The sequence below is a fragment of the Hippocampus guttulatus genome, chromosome 19, assembly GCF_054856545.1.
Source record: "Hippocampus guttulatus isolate MCC_2025c chromosome 19, RoL_Hgut_1.0, whole genome shotgun sequence".
In the NCBI taxonomy this organism is placed as follows: Eukaryota; Metazoa; Chordata; class Actinopteri; order Syngnathiformes; family Syngnathidae; genus Hippocampus; species Hippocampus guttulatus.
Genome location: NC_141279.1, coordinates 5,075,969 through 5,095,995, shown reverse-complemented (window position 1 = coordinate 5,095,995; position 20,027 = coordinate 5,075,969). Strand labels below are relative to the sequence as shown.

At 46.2% G+C, this 20,027-nt stretch overlaps 6 long non-coding RNA genes across 35 annotated transcripts; 3 read left to right on the top strand and 3 right to left on the bottom strand.

Annotated features, from left to right (window-relative positions):
* The first annotated feature begins 63 nt into the window (after positions 1-63).
* LOC147189719 (uncharacterized) lies at positions 64-4,807 on the top strand. Of its 3 annotated transcripts, none has more exons than XR_015097503.1 (6): positions 64-279; positions 402-479; positions 1,454-1,536; positions 2,905-3,033; positions 3,119-3,298; positions 3,538-4,807. It is a non-coding gene; the product is annotated as an uncharacterized LOC147189719 (long non-coding RNA). The 3 variants fall into 3 exon arrangements; XR_015097502.1 differs by having other exon boundaries at positions 65-279; positions 2,905-3,005; positions 3,535-4,807; XR_015097501.1 differs by having other exon boundaries at positions 66-279; positions 2,905-3,005.
* On the bottom strand, positions 2,871-11,872 carry LOC147189717 (uncharacterized). Of its 22 annotated transcripts, none has more exons than XR_015097495.1 (11): positions 11,696-11,870; positions 11,497-11,518; positions 11,381-11,412; positions 11,263-11,304; positions 11,134-11,190; positions 10,961-11,064; positions 10,548-10,708; positions 10,373-10,463; positions 3,234-3,280; positions 3,083-3,142; positions 2,871-3,015 (listed from the first exon to the last, which is right to left on the bottom strand). It is a non-coding gene; the product is annotated as an uncharacterized LOC147189717 (long non-coding RNA). The 22 variants fall into 22 exon arrangements; XR_015097496.1 differs by having other exon boundaries at positions 11,022-11,064; positions 11,696-11,869; XR_015097494.1 differs by having other exon boundaries at positions 11,022-11,190; positions 11,696-11,868.
* LOC147189718 (uncharacterized) lies at positions 7,354-11,694 on the top strand. Of its 3 annotated transcripts, XR_015097506.1 has the most exons (7): positions 7,358-7,570; positions 8,276-8,358; positions 9,747-9,847; positions 9,972-10,149; positions 10,270-10,321; positions 10,439-10,490; positions 10,570-11,694. It is a non-coding gene; the product is annotated as an uncharacterized LOC147189718 (long non-coding RNA). The 3 variants fall into 3 exon arrangements; XR_015097505.1 differs by having other exon boundaries at positions 7,354-7,570; positions 9,747-9,875; positions 10,270-10,490; XR_015097504.1 differs by having other exon boundaries at positions 7,359-7,570; positions 10,270-10,490.
* A 1,159-nt stretch (positions 11,873-13,031) lies between the features above and the next one.
* LOC147189716 (uncharacterized) lies at positions 13,032-15,423 on the bottom strand. Of its 2 annotated transcripts, none has more exons than XR_015097510.1 (2): positions 14,133-15,423; positions 13,032-13,286 (listed from the first exon to the last, which is right to left on the bottom strand). It is a non-coding gene; the product is annotated as an uncharacterized LOC147189716 (long non-coding RNA). The 2 variants fall into 2 exon arrangements; XR_015097509.1 differs by having other exon boundaries at positions 14,154-15,423.
* On the top strand, positions 14,383-18,320 carry LOC147189715 (uncharacterized). Of its 2 annotated transcripts, XR_015097508.1 has the most exons (6): positions 14,394-14,431; positions 15,222-15,278; positions 15,985-16,085; positions 16,493-16,551; positions 16,662-16,874; positions 16,954-18,320. It is a non-coding gene; the product is annotated as an uncharacterized LOC147189715 (long non-coding RNA). The 2 variants fall into 2 exon arrangements; XR_015097507.1 differs by lacking the exon at positions 15,222-15,278 and having other exon boundaries at positions 14,383-14,431.
* LOC147189714 (uncharacterized) lies at positions 15,951-19,520 on the bottom strand. 3 transcript variants are annotated; one of them, XR_015097499.1, is made up of 10 exons: positions 18,809-19,520; positions 17,939-18,218; positions 17,815-17,854; positions 17,695-17,740; positions 17,553-17,614; positions 16,930-17,467; positions 16,575-16,848; positions 16,325-16,438; positions 16,174-16,234; positions 15,951-16,095 (listed from the first exon to the last, which is right to left on the bottom strand). It is a non-coding gene; the product is annotated as an uncharacterized LOC147189714 (long non-coding RNA). The 3 variants fall into 3 exon arrangements; XR_015097500.1 differs by lacking the exons at positions 17,815-17,854; positions 18,809-19,520 and having other exon boundaries at positions 16,930-17,092; positions 17,426-17,467; positions 18,142-18,218; XR_015097498.1 differs by lacking the exons at positions 17,815-17,854; positions 18,809-19,520 and having other exon boundaries at positions 18,142-18,218.
* Positions 19,521-20,027: the final 507 nt, after the last annotated feature.

Genomic DNA, 20,027 nt, shown 5'->3' with positions numbered 1-20,027 from the left:
TTTGTGGTGTTGCGGGGGGGGGGGGGGTTGTTCATGGGTGGGAGCGTGAAGTCGTAGAACCAGTTCCGACTTTGTGTTTTTGCATACTTGGCTCATCCTGTGAATTTGATTCAGATTGCTTGCCAATACCAAACGCCTTTGTGGTTTCCCGGACAGTAGGGGGCGATATCAACTAAGGATATCCAATCTACCAAGAAGAAGAATAAGAACAAGCACAAGAATGGTAACACATCCGGTTCAACGAGCAGGTATTTCCGCTGTCCACAAGCCCCTTTCTCAGTGAGTAATTTTAGCATTTTAAACTGACTTTGCCGTTAATCTCTGAGTGTATAGCTGTAGACAATTGGGGAGCGTCACTAAGACACGTTGCACCTCTAATTTTGTTGTTGTGTCTCACTAAGTCACTGGAGGTTCTCGTAAAAAACAACGTCAGCAAAGGGGGGCAATGAGCGAGCACGCTGCCGAAAAGTAGACCTCAGGTAGGCAATCGAGAAGAGTGTTTGACTTGAATGCTGTTGTGTACGTTTTCCAGACCACAGCTGCTGACGAACAGTGGAAGTGTGATTGCTTCACGTCAGGGGACAGATTTGTTTCAAAACTATTCACGCAAATGCATCTGTGACTTTGTCGACTTGTTTTTCGAAATATATTTGTGATTTTCAAAAATGAAATCCTAAATTTCAAAGAATACGTGTTGATAATATCCACAGATATGCTCGTAATTTTCACACGTGTTTTCGAGTCCTCAAATCCATTCACGATTTTCAAGTGGGTTTTTTTCGATGTGCAGTATTTATTTCTCATGATTCTGAGATCCTATCTTCGTCCGCTAGACGGCAGTGTTGCTGTCTCCAATTCACGGGAACGACCTCTACCTCCGATTTCGTTTCAAACTTGGAAATTGATTAAAGGAAAACGAACTTTTCATAATTTGTTGATTTAACACAACTCTGGAAACGAAACACGACCGTAATTTGTTTCCCTCGAGCTTGTTTTGCTTTGACACAAAGATGTCCTTTTTCTCCCGTTGGTCCGCTGCTGCGACGCCGTAGAAGATGATGAGGGAGCAGCACAATGTGAAGGTTCTCAGTGTCAAGGCTAAATAAGCTCGAGGGAAACAAGCTACAGCCGAATTGTGTTTCCCGACTTCGATGCAACAAAGTAGGCATATCGCAATCGCTTTTCTTTTGTGGATGGTTGAACGATATTGAGTATTTTCAAGAGTTGAGCAGTCGATTGAAGGAAGGTTGCTCATTGTACTTGAGGTGTGAAGAGAGCAGCAAGTGGATCGCTCAGGCAGATGCATTGCGAGTGTGGGCACGTTTGGAAAGGGATGGGTTTAAAGTAAAAGTCTGCCACTTTACGAATAATGACTCGAATTAAAAAGAAAAAAAACATTTTTTTTTTTTGGACTGCAGTGCGTGACTTCCCACTTTTGTTTCTGCTTGACCAGATTAGTCAGATTACTGGGCCAAAGGCGCAGCCGCCAGACTCGGAGGACATGCGGAGGGGACGCCAACCTGCGTTTGGACACGTGTGAGTACTGAGCTGTGTGGTGTGCTTGAAGAACTGATGTCTGATGTCACGTTGCACCACAAGGTGGAGGTGAGTGCGCCCGCCTGTCTCTCACTCAACTTAAACTTGTGCTTCGTGTACTGCACAACAGTGTCAACTCCACATAGACAACCCGAGCATCATCAAGCACTTCTGGAATATGTTTTTAAACCTTGAAGTTGACCAAGTTAGTTTAAAAATGTGTCTATGTGTGCATAGATATAATATCTACATACATATGACTCACTTGGCCCACTTCAATGTCATTTAGAAACTTGACCAGAAGAGTGTGATCATGTAGTTGTGGAGTACACGGCACTTAGTTTTTGTCTGAGTGAGAGAAGTCGGACGTGCTCATGTCCCCCTTGGTGTGTCATGAGATGTGACATCACACATGAGCTGGTCAAGCACATGCAAGACTTAAGCTGCTCCCACCTCGGGCCTGTCGTCAATGTTTGTGTGTGTGCAACTTGAACTGGCCCATGCAAACATTGACTGGTAAAATGCTTTCACATTGTCCCGTTTGCCTTTCTGTGTAATAAATTGTTGAACTTGAATTCGAGTCTTTGCCTTCCATGACTAAGTCCATCCTCAACTCACTCAAAGCCTTTCATGCTGAGTGGTCACTGCAGCGGAAGACTTCTCAAAGACTTAAGTCTTGAGGAGAGAGTTGCGCATCAGTCACTCGTATGGCCACAAGTGTACCACTACTTGTTACGTTGGTCTCCACATGACTCGAAACTCCAAGAATTGAGCTTTTGGGTCATGTGAAACCGACGGGAACAGTGTAAAGGCTGTCTGGTGTGACCGAAGTGCAGCTCTCACCTCAAAACTCAAGTGGGACTTAGAAAGTTTTCTGCAAAGCTGGCCCAAACCACACCCAATTTTGGCATCCACCAATCACGACGTGGCCTTCATTTGCATAATTTTGCATAGCCAATCAGAACGCTCTGATTTGCATAGCCACGCCCACTTTGCACTATCCGACCAATCAGATTGCTGCAAATTTGCATATCCCCGCCCCATAACTCCCCAGCCAATCAGAGCGCGTCTCATTTGCATAACCGCACCCTCGTTTCCACCAATTACAGCACGTTATTGCCATGCTCCACCCACTTCCACGGCCATCAGCCAATCATGAGCCGCCATTCCAGCTATGCCACACCCACTTTCCTCAAAATTTCTGCCCCGGAAAAAAAATCCCTGAAAAAAAAAATCCAGAAAAAAAATTTTAGAAAAAAATTTGAAAGAAAAATTTTTGAAAAAGAATTAAAACATTTTTGTGATGTGTTTAGGAATGAAGTTGAGAGTTGAAGTGTTCTTTGTAATCAAGCTTTATTTCTTTTGCAGAACAGACAATCACAAAGCAGAGGAAAAAGTTGCAAGTTGGATGACAGTCTGCTTGTCGCTGGGTGGCAAAGTGGTCGGCTCGTGAGACGAACGTCGGACAGGTGCGTTGATCTAAGAGGAAAAACAACCGTGAGTCAATGTCTTGTGCAGACAAAGATGTTTTCGGCATGAAACTTACCAGCGAGAGAGACGAGTTGTTGGGTCTTTTGTGCAGGAAGCCAATCATGTTCACTGCTGCCTGAAGAGGGGATTAAAAAAAAAAAAAAAAAAAAAAGTAGTCTTCAACTCTGCCGAGAACATGCTTGTTGAAGTGAAATGAGCCTTCTTACCAGCAGATGGCTCAGTCACATTTCGCCGCAGACTCCTCCAGCTTCATCTGGATGACAAAGTACAGGTGAGTAGAAACCAATTACGAACCAAAATGCAGTTCCATTTTACCCGAAGCTGCTGACGCACGAGCTCTTCATTTTTCAACCAATTGATTCACTGGAACCTTTTGCTGCAACACTTGGTCCAGTGACACATACGAGACCCGTCAACTCCTTTTTCGTACCTTTGAACGGCAACGTTGAAAATGGAGGCAGCAGTGAGGACCTGCTACAAGCTTGTCACATTTGTCTCTTTGCCCAGCAGGCGGAGGGTCTGACTGGAAGCTGCACTGCATGCAGAAGGAAAGAAAAAGCATGTGCCGTGCTTTTTGGGTGTAGCTTCAGTCACCTGACAGCGTGCATGACATCAGGTGGATCGTGACGCCACGTTTCCCGAGGGCCTGCACCAGTGCCGCCTCCAACCAACAGTTCCAGGACTTTGATTGGAATTTTGCGACAGGCCCAAACCTCGAGGACGACTCGACTTCACAACGTGTTATCTGGTTCTTCAGCACCACCTGGTGGATGAAAGCGGGACAAACGCAATGCTGAGTAAATGTCTTGGGGTCACTCTCCCGCCCGTTTCCCCCCTGGTGCAACACCCGATTCAAATGATCAGATCATCAGCAAGGTCTGCAGAAGCCAGACACCGAATCTGATCTTTTGTCGGTGTGCGAGAGAGCCAGAAAAGAGCCCCGCCACCGTTTGATTTTAGCCACAGGTGCGCCTACTCAAGCTGGTCGAGTAGGAGGGCCTGTGGTTAAACCAAACTTTTTTCAAATTTCTGGATTTGACACCTGTGCTCAAGTAATTACGAGTACTCGCACATGTATAAAAGAGTTGGCTTCACTTGTGAAGAGCAGAGCTGGACGCCTCTTCGAAAGCACGGTGGCCTGAAAGACACGGTAACGTTAGTTCTTGACTCTTAAATATTCAAACCTTCCAAGCGTGTGGCTGGGCACCCCGATATTTGGAAGACCCAAACGTCACAGGATGGCGGCCATTTTAAGGGTCATTCTGTCGAGGTGCGCCTGCGGAGACAGAAATGAGAATAGACACATTTGGGATTTAGTCCGATATTTAAATGCGGCAGTTTCACCTTGTAGCAGTCAATTGGTCCATTTTGTAGAAGATGCAAAGCCTGTGGATAGAAAAGAGACATATTAGTTGGGCTTGCTCCAAATGGTTCACAATTCAAATTGCACATTGGAACGCACAGCAAGTGTCCCATTTTAGACGAGATTTGTACCTGTGAACAGAAATGGCACAATTAGTATGCACACTTGCATATTAGGTTTAATTGTGAATTAAGAAATAAGTTTTGTCTACTTACCTCCTCGGTGAATGTAGCTTTCCTAGGAAGTTGGAGAAAAAAAAGCGTTTGTTGCAAGGTGGCAGGAGACGTTAATTGCAATGCTCGAGCAAACATTTTTGCTTTGCATGTTTGCCAGGTGCGAGCACGTTGAACGTGCTGCTTTCCATTCAAAGTGAGGAAATGTGAGTGTTTTAAGAGGCTATAAAAGAGTAAAAAGTCACCTTGTTGGGGTTCTGCCTGATCTTGTGGACAGGCGTGCGGAGCAGGAGCAGCGTGTGGCTGAGCGGAGGCTGTCGAAAGAGAGAAAGAATGATTGCCTCGTTGTCGCCGTTTAAATAGGTATCCGGTGATGACGTCACTTCCGGGAAGAAGAAAAAATTAAAAGAGTGATAGAAGACACGGCTCGAACCTGCGTTCACCGGTCGGGACTCGCATTCGTATACCATTGGGCCATTGTCTGGCAGGTATACCAACCGCTTTTACATGTATAGTAAGAGAAAAGGAGAATGTGAAGAGGGAAATAAAACCATGCGCATCGCGCCAACACCGGGTCTCGAACCTGCGTTCACCAGTGGGGACTCGCATTCGTATACGATTAGGCCGTGTCCTGAACTACACCACCCACTTTTCCATATATATTAATAAAAGCAGAAGAGTGTGAAGGGAGGGAAATATAACTATGCGCATAGCGCCAATACCGGATCTCGAACCTGAGTTTACCAGTTGGGACTACCATTCACATACCATTGGACCATTGACAGACAATTACCTGAGCCGCTTTTACATGTATAGTAAGAAAGAAGGTGAATGCGGGGGGGGGGGGGGGGGGGGGGGGATTTACCTAGGGCAAACACCGGGTTTTGAACCTGAGGTCACCTGTCGGGACTCCCTGTCGTATACCATTAGGCTATAGACTGACAGTACTACTGTTCACTTTTACTTATATAACTATTATCATGAGCTACTGAACCGTTTAAGTATTTGTAAGATCATCTAAATACGACCAACCAAATTCTGACCAAAGCCATCCGCGTGGTCGAATGGATAAAGACCTGACGTGGCCCCCGGGAAGCCAGATTCGATTCTTGCTCAATTTATAAATGTAGCACACAGTGAGGCTCGAACCCGAGTCGCCTGACGGCTACGTGTCCTCTTTTACCATTAGGCCATTCTGCCACGAAATTTTCAAAAAATATATATCAAATGATAGGCACATGATCTCATTTGGAGCGATGAGATGCATCTCGTGGGGTATCTGCTTCTGGTCCGAACTTCGCCCTTGGACGACGTGACGGGAAACCCGGGTTCGATTCTTGCTAAATTTATAAACGGAGCAGATGGTGGGGGTCGAACACAGTTCGCAGAACTACCACGCACTGACTTTGACCATGAGGACAATCCGGAACGGCAATTTCGTTTTTTTAAAATTTGTAATCACAGGGGGTTGATCACAAGAATGAACTTTTGGCCAGACCGTTGGCGTCTCTCGTGGAGTGGTCACTTATGAGATGGGCTTTGCTTTGCCTTGAGGCAACGTGAGGCACTCAAACCTCACCCTGGACCCCGCCAGTATTCTCAACCACCGCATGCCTTCATCATGCCATCCTGAGATTTACAAAGCCAACTTCGTTTTTGATTGAAGACGATTATCACAAAGAGATCATTTTGCATTGTGTCATTTTGCATTGTTGGTGATCGTGAATAAAGTGCAAATAAAACATCCATCCGCACACTTCCAAACGTGTAAGACAACTTTATTCATTGTTTCAAGCTATGTTGACAAGGGCAACTCCGCTGGAACAGTCGAGACGCAAGTCTCGTCTGGATGGTTGCGGGGTGGTCACTGCTGGTCCCAACGGGACTGAAGTACCTGCAACACCCAAAGGATCACGGTGAAATCAAACTTCGTTTCAGATGACTTTCTGAGGGCCCCGATACACCTCTCACTGTCTTGCGGAATATATTCCAATCAATAACGCTTCCACCACTTTCAAAACAAAGTTTACCCAACGACGACAATGAGTCAACAGGAGGCTTCTATGTCGGCGGGCGGGTGGCGACGTCCTGACCGTCCGGCACAGGATCATTTGCCAAAATTCTGCCAACCGCTTGATGACAGCTGTTATGAAAGCGCTGATGTATTGTATAAAATGACCGCAGGCTATCTTTTTCTGAATATACTCAAAATGTCGTTGTGGTGTTGAGCTGCTGGAGGGGAGGTAAGCTGTTCGGAGCTGGTCATGTCGTAGCCTCGCTGGTCGTGTCGTAGCCTCCTTGCTCCGAGTACACCCGCATGTAGCAGCACAATGCGGCCAATTCCCAGCCCCTGCACCACCAGGAGCAGCCCGTCACAGCCGGACAGTCTCACAAACATTTCAGTCTCAAACTCCAGCAGAGGGCTCGCCACTGGCAAGAGGAAACAATCAACCCGATGTCCCAATGTCAGCTAACAGCAGGAAGAATCATTGTAAAATTCGACCGCAAACTCGCGGGGAGGCTCGCGCCCGTCGTCGAAAGTGTTTACGCTACAAAACAAACCAAACAACAAAAAGTATTCACGAAACGTAAGGGCGCCGTCCACTGGTGCACAATAGGAACGACAAACCTGCGACTGAAGTGGCCCTCAACTTTACAAGTGTCGTCCCACCAAAAATACAACTCTCTGGGTATCTTTGTCGGGAGGGGGGCGGGGGGGTTAAGATATCGGTCTTTGTTGTTCTGTTTATGTTCCTCTGGACGAGTCGTAACTGGAAGGGGGTGGGGGGTAAATGCCTTTTGTGGTTTTGCATTCTTGACCAATACGGTGAATTTGATTCCGAGTCTGATTTATTGCCAAATGCCCTTGTGGCTTCCCGGACAGCAGAGGGCAATATGGACCATGGAGATCCAATCTACCAAGAATAAGAACAGGGACAATAACAAGAAGCGTACCACATCCGGTTCAGCGATCAAGTTTTTCCGCGGACAACAAGCCGGACTCACAGTGAGTAGTTTTAACCTTTTAACGAACTATATGCAAATGTATTGATGCAGACAATTTCGGAGCATCATGACCACACGTCGCTCCTCTAATTTGTTGATTGTTAGTAAGTCATGGAAGTTATCGTAAAAACACAACTACGGTGGCCAGTTCACAAATGAAGGCAGATTTATCTGCAAACTATTCCCACAAATGCATCCGTGACTTTTTTGCAATTGTTCTTCGATATCAATTTGTGGTTTTCATAAAATAAATACTCAATTACATAAAATACGTGTTGATAATGTCCACAAATATACTCGTCATTTTCACAGGTGTTTTCGGGTCCCCAAATCCATTCAGGATTTTCACGTGTTTCTCTATGTGGTGTGAGCATTTCTCATGATTTTGAGATCCCGTTTTCGTCCGCGAGGAGGGGGCAGTGTTGCTGTCTCCAATTTACGGGAACTTTAGTGGACGGTTGAACGACGTTGAGTCTTTTCAGTAGTTGAGCAGTTGATTGAAAGGAGGTTGCTCAATGTACATGAGGTGTGGAGAGACAGCCGCGAGCGGGCAGATTTGGAAATGGACGTGTTAGAAGTGAAGGTCTGCCACTTATCCTGTGAAGAATTACACAAATCAGAACAAAAACCGACAAAAAAAATATTTGTGGGTGGGGGGAACAGAAGAGTATGACTTCCCACTTTTGTTTTCTTTCTGCCTGACTAGATCGAAGAGTCGACTGGGCCAAAGGTGCAGCCGACAGACTCTGAGGACATGCTGAAGTGAGCCCAACCTGCATTTGAACACATGTGAGTATTGAGCCTTGTTGTGTGCTTGGAGAGCTGATGTCTGATGGCACGTCGCACCACAAGGTGGAGGTGAGTACGCCCGCCTGTCTCTCATTCAACTTAAACTTATGCTTCGTGTACTGCACAACAGTGTCGGCTACCATTGACAACCCGAACATCATCAAGCACTTCTGGAATATGTTCTTAAACCTTGAGGTGGACCAAGTTAGTTTAAAAATGTGTCTATGTATGCATATATATAATATCTACATACATATGACTAACTTGGCCCACTTCAATGTCATTTAGAAACTCGACCAGAAGAGTGTGATCATGTTGTTGTGCAGGACCCGGCACTTAGTTTTTGTCTGAGTGAGAGAAGTCGGACGTGCTCATGTCCCCCTTGGTGTGTCATGAGATGTGACATCACACATGAGCTGGTCAAGCACATGCAAGACTTAAGCTGCTCCCATCTCGGGCCTGTCGTCAATGTTTGTGTGTGTGCAACTTGAACTGGCCCATGCAAACATTGACTGGTAAAATGCTTTCACATTGTCCCGTTTGCCTTTCTGTGTAATAAATTGTTGAACTTGAATTCGAGTCTTTGCCTTCCATGACTAAGTCCATCCTCAACTCACTCAAAGCCTTTCATGCTGAGTGGTCACTGCAGCGGAAGACTTCTCAAAGACTTAAGTCTTGAGGAGAGAGTTGCGCATCAGTCACTCGTATGGCCACAAGTGTACCACTACTTGTTACGTTGGTCTCCACATGACTCGAAACTCCAAGAATTGAGCTTTTGGGTCATGTGAAACCGACGGGAACAGTGTAAAGGCTGTCTGGTGTGACCGAAGTGCAGCTCTCACCTCAAAACTCAAGTGGGACTTAGAAAGTTTTCTGCAAAGCTGGCCCAAACCACACCCAATTTTGGCATCCACCAATCACGACGTGGCCTTCATTTGCATAATTTTGCATAGCCAATCAGAACGCTCTGATTTGCATAGCCACGCCCACTTTGCACTATCCGACCAATCAGATTGCTGCAAATTTGCATATCCCCGCCCCATAACTCCCCAGCCAATCAGAGCGCGTCTCATTTGCATAACCGCACCCTCGTTTCCACCAATCACAGCACGTTATTGCCATGCTCCACCCACTTCCACGGCCATCAGCCAATCATGAGCCGCCATTCTAGCTATGCCACACCCACTTTCCTCAAAATTCCTGCCCCGGAAAAAAAATCCCTGAAAAAAAAAAAATCCAGAAAAAAAATTTTAGAAAAAAATTTGAAAGAAAATTTTTTGAAAAAGAATTAAAACATTTTTTTTTAAAGTTATATTTTTTGTGATGCGTTTAGGAATGAAGTTGAGAGTTGAAGTGTTCTTTGTAATCAAGCTTTATTTCTTTTGCAGAACAGACAATCACAAAGCAGAGGAAAAGGTTGCAAGTTGGATGACAGTCTGCTTGTCGCTGGGTGGCAAAGTGGTCGGCTCGTGAGACGAACGTCGGACAGGTGCGTTGATCTAAGAGGAAAAACAACCGTGAGTTACACGCAAGTCAATGTCTTGTGCAGACAAAGATGTTTTCGGCATGAAACTTACCAGCGAGAGAGACGAGTTGTTGGGTCTTTTGTGCAGGAAGCCAATCATGTTCACTGCTGCCTGAAGAGGGGATTAAAAAAAAAAAAAAAAAAAAGTAGTCTTCAACTCTGCCGAGAACATGCTTGTTGAAGTGAAATGAGCCTTCTTACCAGCAGATGGCTCAGTCACATTTCGCCTCAGACTCCTCCGGCTTCATCTGGATGACAAAGTACAGGTGAGTAGACAATTACGAACCAAAATGCAGTTCCATGTTACTCGAAGCTGCTGCCGCACAAGCTCTTCATTTTTCAACTGATTGATTCACTGGAATCTTTTGCTGCAACAATTGGTCCAGCATGATCAGCACCAACAGGCCAAGCTGCTACTGGTCCAGTGACTCATCCAAGGTGGTCAAACCTGCCAATGTCACAAACGAGACCTGTCAAGTCTTTTCATACCTTTGAACGGCAACGTTGAAAATGGAGCAGACACAAGCTTGTCGCATTCGTCTCTTTGCCCAGCAGGCGGAGGATCTGACTGGAAGCTGCACTGCATGCAGAATGAAAGAAAAAGCAGGTGAGTGTGCTTGAAAATTCAATGTGCAATGCTTTTTTTGGGTGTAGCTTCAGTCACCCGTTGGCGTGCATGATATCAGGTGGATCGTGACGCCACGTCTCCTGAGGGCCTCCAACCAACAGTTCCAGGACTTGGATTGGAATTTCGCAACAGCCCTAAACCTTGAGGACGACTCTACCTCACAACGTGTTACCTAGTTCTTCAGCACCACCTGGTGGCTGAAAGCAGGACAAACATGCACATGTTGAGCAAATGTCTTGGGCCACTCTCCCGCCCTTTCCCCCTGGTGCAACACCAGATTCATATGATCAGATCATCAGCAAGGCCGGCGGAAGCCGGACAGCTTATCTGATCATTTGTCTCGGTGTGCGAGAGCCACAGGTGCGCCTACTCAACCAGCTTTCAGGAGCTGGTTGAGTCGGAGGTCCTGCGGTTCAACCAAACTTTTTTCAAATTTCTGGATATGACACCTGTGCTGATGTAATTACGAGTACTCGCACATGTGCACATCTATAAAAGAGTTGGCTTCACTTGTGAAGAGCAGATCTGGACGCCTCTTCGACAGCAGGGTGGCCTGAAAGACACGGTAACGTTAGCTCTCGACTCTTAAATATTCAAACCTTCCAAGCGTGTGGCTGGGCACCCCGATATTTGGAAGACCCAAACGCCACAGGATGGCGGCCATTTTGTCGAGGTGAGCCTGCGGAGACAGAAATGAGAATCGACACATTTGGGATTTAGTCTGATATGTATTCAAATGCGGCAGTTCTACCTTGTTGCAGTCAATTTGGCCATTCTGTAGAAGATGCAAAGCCTGTGGACAGAAAGGAGACAAATTAGTTTGGCTTGCTCCAAATGGTTCACAATTTAAATTCCACATTGAAACGCACAGCAAGTGTCCCATTTTAGACGCGATTTGAACCTGTGAACAGAAATGACACAATTAGTATGCACACAAGCATATTCTGTTTGATTGTGAATTTAGAAAGGAGTTTTGTCGACTTACCCTCTCGGCGAACGAAGCTTTCCTAGGAAGTTGGGGGGGGGGGAAGCGTTTGTTGCACAGTCAGGTCGCGGGAGACGTTAATGGCAATGCTCGAGCAAACATTTTTGCTTTGCATGTTTGCCAGTTGCGAGCACGTTTAAAGTGCCGCTTTCCACTCAATGTGAGTGTTTTAAGAAGCGATTAAAGAGTAAAAAGTCACCTTGTTGGGGTTCTGCGTGATCTTGTGGACAGAAGCGCGGAGCAGAAGCAGCATGTGGACGAGCGAAGGCTGTCGAAGGTGAGAAAGAATGATTGCCTCGTTGTCGCCGTTTAAATAGGTATCCGTTGATGACGTCACTTCCGGGGAAGAAAAAATATATTTAAAATAGTAATTGAAGACCCGGGCTCGAACCTGAGTTCACCAGTTGGGATTCCCGGTCATATACCATTGGACTATTAACTGACAGTGAATATCGTCGCTTTTATATGTATATAACAGAGAAGGTGAAGGTGAAAAGGAGCTTAGCGCCAAAACCCAGGCTCGAACTTGAGTTCACCAGACGGGGCTTCCATTCGTAAACCATTCGGCTATAGACTGACAGTGATTCTTGTGCTTTTCATGTATATAACAGAAGATGAATGTGAAGGTGGAAAACGGAATTGATTAGTGCCAAAACGCGGGCTCGAACTTGAGTTCACCAGGCTGGACTCCTGGTCGTAAACCATTCGACAACAGACTGATATTCACTCCTGTTGCTTTTACGTGTGTATAACAGAAAAGGTGAATGTGATGTTAAAAAAAGTGCTTAATGCCAACACCCGGACTCGAACTGGAGTGCATTAGGTGAATCGCCGAGTCGTATAGCATTCAGCTATAGAGTGACATGACAGCTCCTGCTTTTTTTTTTATAACTGAGAAGATGAATGTGAAGTTGAAGGTGGAAAAATGAAAGTTATCAGTGCCAACACCAGAGTTCGAACTTAAGCTCACCAGTTGGGAATTCCAGTCGTTCACCATTCGGTTATAAACGGACAACAGGATCAACCGATTTTACATTTATAATTATTGTTACGATTCTAACTAAGTAAGATTATCTAAATACGACCAACCAATTTGCAATCGAAGCTATCTGCGTGGTCGAATGGACAAAGACATGACGTGGCCCCCGGAGAAGCCGGGTTCCATTCTTGCTCTATAAATGTATCAGACAGTGGGGCTCGAACCCGGCTCGCCTGACTACTACGCGTCATATTTTACCATTAGTCCATTCTGCCGCGAAAATTTCGAAAAAATATATCTAATATTGGGTAAAACCAACATGTGAGCCTTGAGATGGCTGGCATCTCTCGTGGAGTGAGTGGGTGAGGGTCCTCTTGTGTTCCAAACTTCGGCCCTCAACTTCGTGACGGCACTCGAACCTAACCCGTAAGCCCTCAACCTCACCGCTTTCTCCCCTCCGCTCCCTTCATAATACCGTCCTGAGATCAGGAGAGGGAGTTTGCTCAGCCAACTTGCTTTGAAATTGAAGACGAGCATCACAAAGAGATAGACAGTGTCGTTTTGTTACTTTGCTTTATTGGCGATCGTGAATAAAGTGCTTGAATAAAACACACGTTTCTTGTCTGCTTCAGTCACAAGTAAAACATTCGTAAACACACACTTCCAAAAATGGAAGCCAACTTTGTTCATTGTTTCAAGATGCTTTGTTGAAAAGGGCAACTCCGTTGGAATAGTTGAGACCCAAGTCTCGTCGGGGTGGTTTTGGTCTGTGCTGGTCCAAACGGGTCCCGAGGCTGAAGAACCTGCAACACTAAAGGAATCACGCCGAAATCAAACTTCATTTCATATTGGTTAGAAAACTTTCTGCAGGGCCCCAATCACCCCCGACCCCCTCCAAGTATTCGCTGTCTTCGGGAATACAGTATACGCCAATCAATACGCCCCCCCCCCCCCCCAACCGCCACCTCCGAAGCAAAGTTGACCGAACGACGAAAATCAATACACCACCACCACTTCAAAAACAACGTTCGGCGGGTGGGGGCGACGTCCTGACCGTCCGGCACAGGATCATTTGCCAAAATTCTGTCAACCGCTTGATGAAAGCGCTGATGTATTGTATAAAATGACCGCAGGCTATTTTTTTCTGAATATAATCAAAATGTCGTTGTGGTGTTGAGCTGCTGGAGGGTAGGTAAGCTGTTCAGAGCTGGGCATGTCGTAGCCTCGCTGGTCGTGTCATTGCCTCCTTGCTCCGAGTACACCCGCATGAACTGCAGCAGAATGCGGTCAATTCCCAGCCCCTGCACCACCAGCAGCAGCCCGTCACAGCCGGACAGTCACACAAACATTTCAGTCTCAAACTCCAGCAGAGGGCTCGCCATTGGCAAGAGGAAACAATCAACCCGATTTCGATTTTACAATGTCAGCTAACAGCAGTAGGAATCATTGTAAAATTCGACCGCAAACTCGCAAGACGCTCGCGCCCGTCGTCGACGGTGTTAACGCTTAAAAACAAACAAAACAACACAACAAAAGGTCTTAAAGAAACGTAAGGGCGCCGTCTGCTGGTGCTCAATAGGAATAATGCACCATCGATTGAAGTGGCTCTCAACTTTTCAAGAACAGTCCCACCGAAAAAGTACAACTCTCTGGGTACCTTTATCAGGCGCTGTCTCACCATGTCGGTCTTTTTTGTTGCGTCAATGATCCTCTGGACGAGTTGGAACTGGGAAAGTCAATTCCTTTTGTGTTTTTGCATACTTGGCTCATCCTGTGAATTAGATTCAGATTGCTTGCCAATACCAAACGCCTTTGTGGTTTCCCGGACAGTAGGGGGCGATATCAACTAAGGAGATCCAATCTACCAAGAAGAAGAAGAAGAAGAACAAGCACAAGAATGGTAACACATCCGGTTCAACGAGCAAGTATTTCCGCTGTCCACATGCCATGTTCTTAGTGAGTAATTTTAACATTTTAAACTGATTTTTTGACATTTATCTGTGAATGTGTTTATGTCGACAATTTCGGAGCACAATTACTATACGTTGCTCCTCTAATTTGTTTACTATTACTATTTAACACAACTCGAGAGGAGTTTGTTTCCCTCGAGCTTGTTTTGCTTCGACGAGGAGACGTCCCTTTTTCCCGTTGGTCCGCTGCTGCGGCGCCGTAGAAGATGGTGAGGGGAGCAGCACAAAGCGAAGGTTCTCCGTGTCAAGGCAAAACAAGCTCTCACTCAACTTAAACTTCTGCTTCGTGTCCTGCACAAAAGTGTCAACTGCACAAAGACAACCCGATTATCATCAAGCACTTGTGGAATGTGTTTTTAAACCTTGAGGTGGACCAAGTTAGTTTAAATGTGTCTATGTATGCATATATGTAATATCTACATACATATGACTAACTTGGCCAACTTCAATCTCATTTAAAAACTTGACCAGACGAGTGTGATCATGTTGTTGTGGAGGGCACGGCACTTAGTTTTTGTCTGAGTGAGAGAAGTCGGACGTGCTCATGCCCTCCTTGGTGTGTCATGAGACGTCAGTGACCTCACGCATGAGCTGGTCAAGCACATGGCCTGACGTCAGTGTTTGTGTGCGTGCAACTTGAACAGGCCCACACAAACATTGACTGGCGAAATGCTTTCACAATGTCATGTTGGCTTTTCTGTCCAATAAATTGTGTTAACAACTTGAGTTTGAGTCTTTGTCTTTTATGACTAAATCCATCCTCCACTCTCTCGAAGCCTTTCATGCCTCATGATCACTGCAACGGAAGACTTTTCAAAGACTGAAGTCTTGAGGTGAGAGTGGCGCATCAGTCACAAGTGTATCACTGCTGGTCCCATTGGTCTCCACATGACTCGAAACTCCAGGAATTGAGCTTTTGGGTCATGTGAAACCGCCCGGAACAGGGAAAAGACTGTCTGATGTGGCCGAAGTGCAAGTCTGACCTCAAAACTCAAGTGGGACTTAGAAAATGTTCTGCAAAGCTAGCCCAAACCACACCCAATTTGGCACCCACCAATCACGACGTGCCCCTCATTTGCATAAATTCGCATAGCCAATCAGAATGCTCGGATTTGCATAACCACGCCCACTTTCCAGTTCTTGTCCAATCGTATTGCTGTAATTTGCATATCCCCGCCCCATAACTGGCCAGCCAATCAGAGCGCGTCTCATTTGCATAACCGCACCCTCGTTTCCACCAATCACAGCACGTTATTGCCATGCTCCACCCACTTCCACGGCCATCAGCCAATCATGAGTCGCCATTCCAGCTATGCCACACCCGCTTTCCTCAATTTCTGCCCCGAAAAAAAAAATCCAGAAAAAAAATTTTAGAAAAAAATTTGAAAAAAATTTTCAAAAATGTTTTTAGAAAAAAGTTTAGAAACATTAACAATGTTTTTTTTTTTTTTTTATGGTTTAAGTTATATTTGTGATGCGTTTAGGAATGAAGTTGAGAGTTGAAGTGTTCTTTGTAATAAAGCTTTATTTCTTTTGCAGAACAGACAATCACAAAGCAGAGGAAAAAGTTGCAAGTTGGATGGCAGTCTGCTTGTCGCTGGGTGGCGAAGTGGTCCGCTTGTGAGAAGAACGTCAGACAGGTGCGTTGATCTAAGAGGAAAAACATCCGTGAGTTACACGCAAGTCAATGTCTTGTGCAGACAAAGATGTTTTCGGCATGAAACTTACCAGCGAGAGAGACGAGTTGTTGGGTCTTTTGTGAGCAGCAAGCTGATCGTGTTGATTGCCGCTTCGAGAAGGAGACAGTTAAAAGTAGGCATGCTGCATTGAACGAGTGGAAATGTCTCCCTGCCTTTCAGGCAAAGTTTGGCTTCAGCACCTTGCAAATAACAGTAACAGCAAAAAGCGTTTCCTGCTCGTCTGTGGACTCTGGCAGTGAGCAGGCTCCTCCCTCTTGCGGCACAGAGGACCCAAAAACCGTCTTCCTTCAACTCTGTGGAAAATGAACACACGCTTGTTGAAATGAAACTAGACTTCTTACCAGCAGATGGCTCAGAGTCACGTTTCACCTCATCGCACAGGCTCCATCTGAATGACAAGGCACAGGTGAGTAGACACCAATTACTAACCTGAAACGCAGTTCCGTTTTACTCTACGCTGCCGCAGCTGCTGGACACTGGAACCTTTTGCTGCAACAGTTTAATTTGCGTGATCAGCACCAACAGTCCAAGCTGCTACTGGTCCAGCAACTCATCCAAGGTGGTCAAACCTGCCAACACCGCAAACGAGTGACTCATCAAGCTCTGAATTTGAACCTTTCAACGGCAACGTTGAGGATCAGCTACAAGCCTGTCGCATTTGTCTCTTGGCCCAGCAGTTGGAGGATCTCTGGAAGCACTCTTGCTGCAAGCAGAGTCAAAAAAAAGCAGGTGAGTGTGCTTGAAAATTAAATGTGCATTGCTTTTTGGGTGTAGCTTCAGTCACCAGTCAGCGTGTGTGTGACATCAGGTGGATCGTGACGCCATGTTTGCCGAGGGCCTGCCTACAAGCAACAGTTCAAGGACTTGGCATGGAATTTTGCAACAAGTCCAAACGTTGAGGAGGGACGACTCGACTTCACGACGTATATCAGGTCCTTCAGCATCACCTGGTGGACAAAAGCAGGACAGACACGTGCATGTTGAGCAGCTGCCGTTTTCTCCCTCATCTGCAACACACACCCGATTCAAATGATCATCAGCAAGGTCTGCAGAAGCCGGACAACGATCCTGACCATTTGGATAAGTGTGAGGGGGCCAGGAATTAAGAGCCCCGCCACAGGTGCGCCTACTCAACCAGCAGGTCAATGAGCTTTGTTGGTTGAGGAAAAGCTCCTGTGTTTCAAGCCAAACTTTTGTTTCTGGATTTGACACCCAATCTTTGGTCAATCACATGCCGATTTAATTACGAGTCATCAGATGTATTAAAGCGTTTGCTTCACTTGTTAGAGCAGAGCTGGACGCCTCTTCGACAGCACAGTGGCCTGAAAGACACGGTAACAACTTTTGAGTTTCAAGCTTGCAAGCGAGTGGCTTAGCACCCAGACATTTGGTACACATGTAAAAGACCTGCTAAAGCCTCGTGAAGCCAGGATGGCAGCCACTTTATGGGTCATTCCGTCGATGTGAGCCTGTGTAGACAGAAAGGAGAATCGACACATTAGGGATTTAGTCTGTCGTATGGTGGCATCTTAAAATGTGGCAGTTCTACCGTGTTGCAGTCAATTTGGTTGGCCATTCTGTAGAAGATGCAAAGCCTGTGGATAGAAAAGAGAAATTAGATGGGCTTGTTCCAAACGATTCAGGACTTGCATTCCACATTAAAACGCACAGCGAGTGGCCCGTGTTTGATTCCATTTGAAGATTTGTACCTGTGAACAGAAATGACACAATTAACACGCATGCACATTAGTTTGGTTTAATTGTGAATTTAGAAATTAGTTTTCTCTACTTACCAATTTGGCGAAACGCCGCTTTCGTCGTAGGATGTTGGGGGGGGGGGGGGGTTTGTTGCAAAGTAAGGTCGCAGGAGACCTTGATTGCTAACGCTCGAGCAAACGTTTTTGCTGAGCACGTTAGCCAGGTACGTGCACGTCTAAAGTGCTGCTTACCATTCAAGGTGAGTGTTGTTAAAGGCTATTAAAGAGTAAAAAGTCACCTTGTTGAAGTTTTCCGTCATCTTGTTTCAGGCGTGCGGAGCAGGAGCAGGAGCAGGTGGGCGAGGACGAGTGGAAGCTGTCAGAGGAGAGAACGAATGACTGCCTCGTCCCGGCTTAAATAGGTTTCTTATGATGACGCCACTTCCGGAACGCAAAAATAAACATATAAAGCCTTTAATTTGAAAGAGGAAGTGAATGGGAAGATACTGTGTGGGAAAAATCGGAGCGAAATGACAAGTGCTCTGCCAAAGACCAGCACCAGGACTCGAACTCGAGTTCAGCAGTCATGAACCACCGTCGTATTCCACTTGACTGTCTTTCTACGATAGCGTTCGCTACGATTATGCTTATCTATTGTCATTGGATAGTCCCGTTGTGTCGGTCTATACATATACCCCACTCGAAAAGTTTGACCAATGACCCAGCGTGGTCGAATGGATCACGACAATATTTGGGAACCGGGTTCGATTATCGCTGAATTTAAAAATAGAGCAGACGGTGGGGCTCGAACTCGGTTTGCCTGACTACCCGCCATGTCTTTTACCATTCAGCCACTCTGGCTCGAAAATTTTAGATGTAATCAAAGGGCGTCAGCCAGCCACACGAGGTTAAAAAAATGTAACGACGCTCGGTATTTCTCGTGGAGTGTTCGCTTCTGGTACTCACGTCACCCGTGGACGAGGTGACGGGACACACGGGTTCGATTCTTGCAAAATTTATAAGTGGAACAGATGGTGGGATAGAACTCGTTCCGCCTGCCTAGCCAGGGATGTATTTCACCATCAGGCCACTCCTGTACGAAACTTTCACCACTTTTATAGGTCTGTCGTCACAGGCGGCCGACCAGATGAGTCCGTTTTTGAAGATGAAGACATAATTGGTGAGACGGTTGGCGTCTCTCGTGTAGTGGTCACCTATGGGACGAGCTTCGCCGGTGGACGACGTGACGGCACCCTGCACCTCTGTGCTCGTAAGCCAACGCACTAACCAGTTGAATACGATGGCGCTCTTCCATTGAACGCATAAGCAGCACCCCAAAAAGGTCTTCATGTCCATACTGTCGTCGTTCAAAAATGCTTTTAAATGCAAACTCCGTAGAGACAGGCCGAAACCTGGATTTCAACCCTGCACCTCTACGCTGGTAAACCGGTGCACACTAACCAGTGGACCACAGTGACGCTGCGTCGCTCCATTCCAAGCGTAACAACCCAAAAAAGGTCGGTTCGCTGAAAAGAAGGGTCATGGCTTGTTCCCATGACGATGCTTCCTCTGGCGGCTTGTCTGCGGCCGGCTGCAGCGATTTGTTGTCCTCAGGCCGCTCTTAGATGGATTGTCGCCGGCTCGACCTCTTCCATTCATGACTCCTTTTGTGGGTGCATTGATGAGAAACCAACAAGTAACGTTTCATAAAGCTGCACACTGCGAGGAAAAGTTATGGCGCAACAAAACAAAATAGACCACAGGGAACTGGGACTCACGCTATTGCCATGTGTGCACCTGCATTTATTTAATCTGAAATAGGGGGATGTTTAGTCGAGTATAATATTTTGCTGTATGAATGGAAACAGGTTCATGGTACCTTCTGTCCTCAAGTGGAAGAGCATTTCATTATTCTGGATGGCATGCGTCATATTTGATGTAAATAATTTTCATGACAATGAAACGGGGGGGGGGGGGGGGGGGGTGACTACGGCCCAGTGGTTGTGAATCATAGTCGTCAAGTTCCATCAGGCGAGGAGCGGCTAATCTGGAGCACAATTCCCGGTGGGCCAGGCTGTTTGGGCCTCTCGTCCACACACACCCTCGCCAAACATGGCATACAACTATTCACATTGCTGCTGTCTATTTCTATATTTTCAAACACATAAAAAAAGAAAGACTTTGA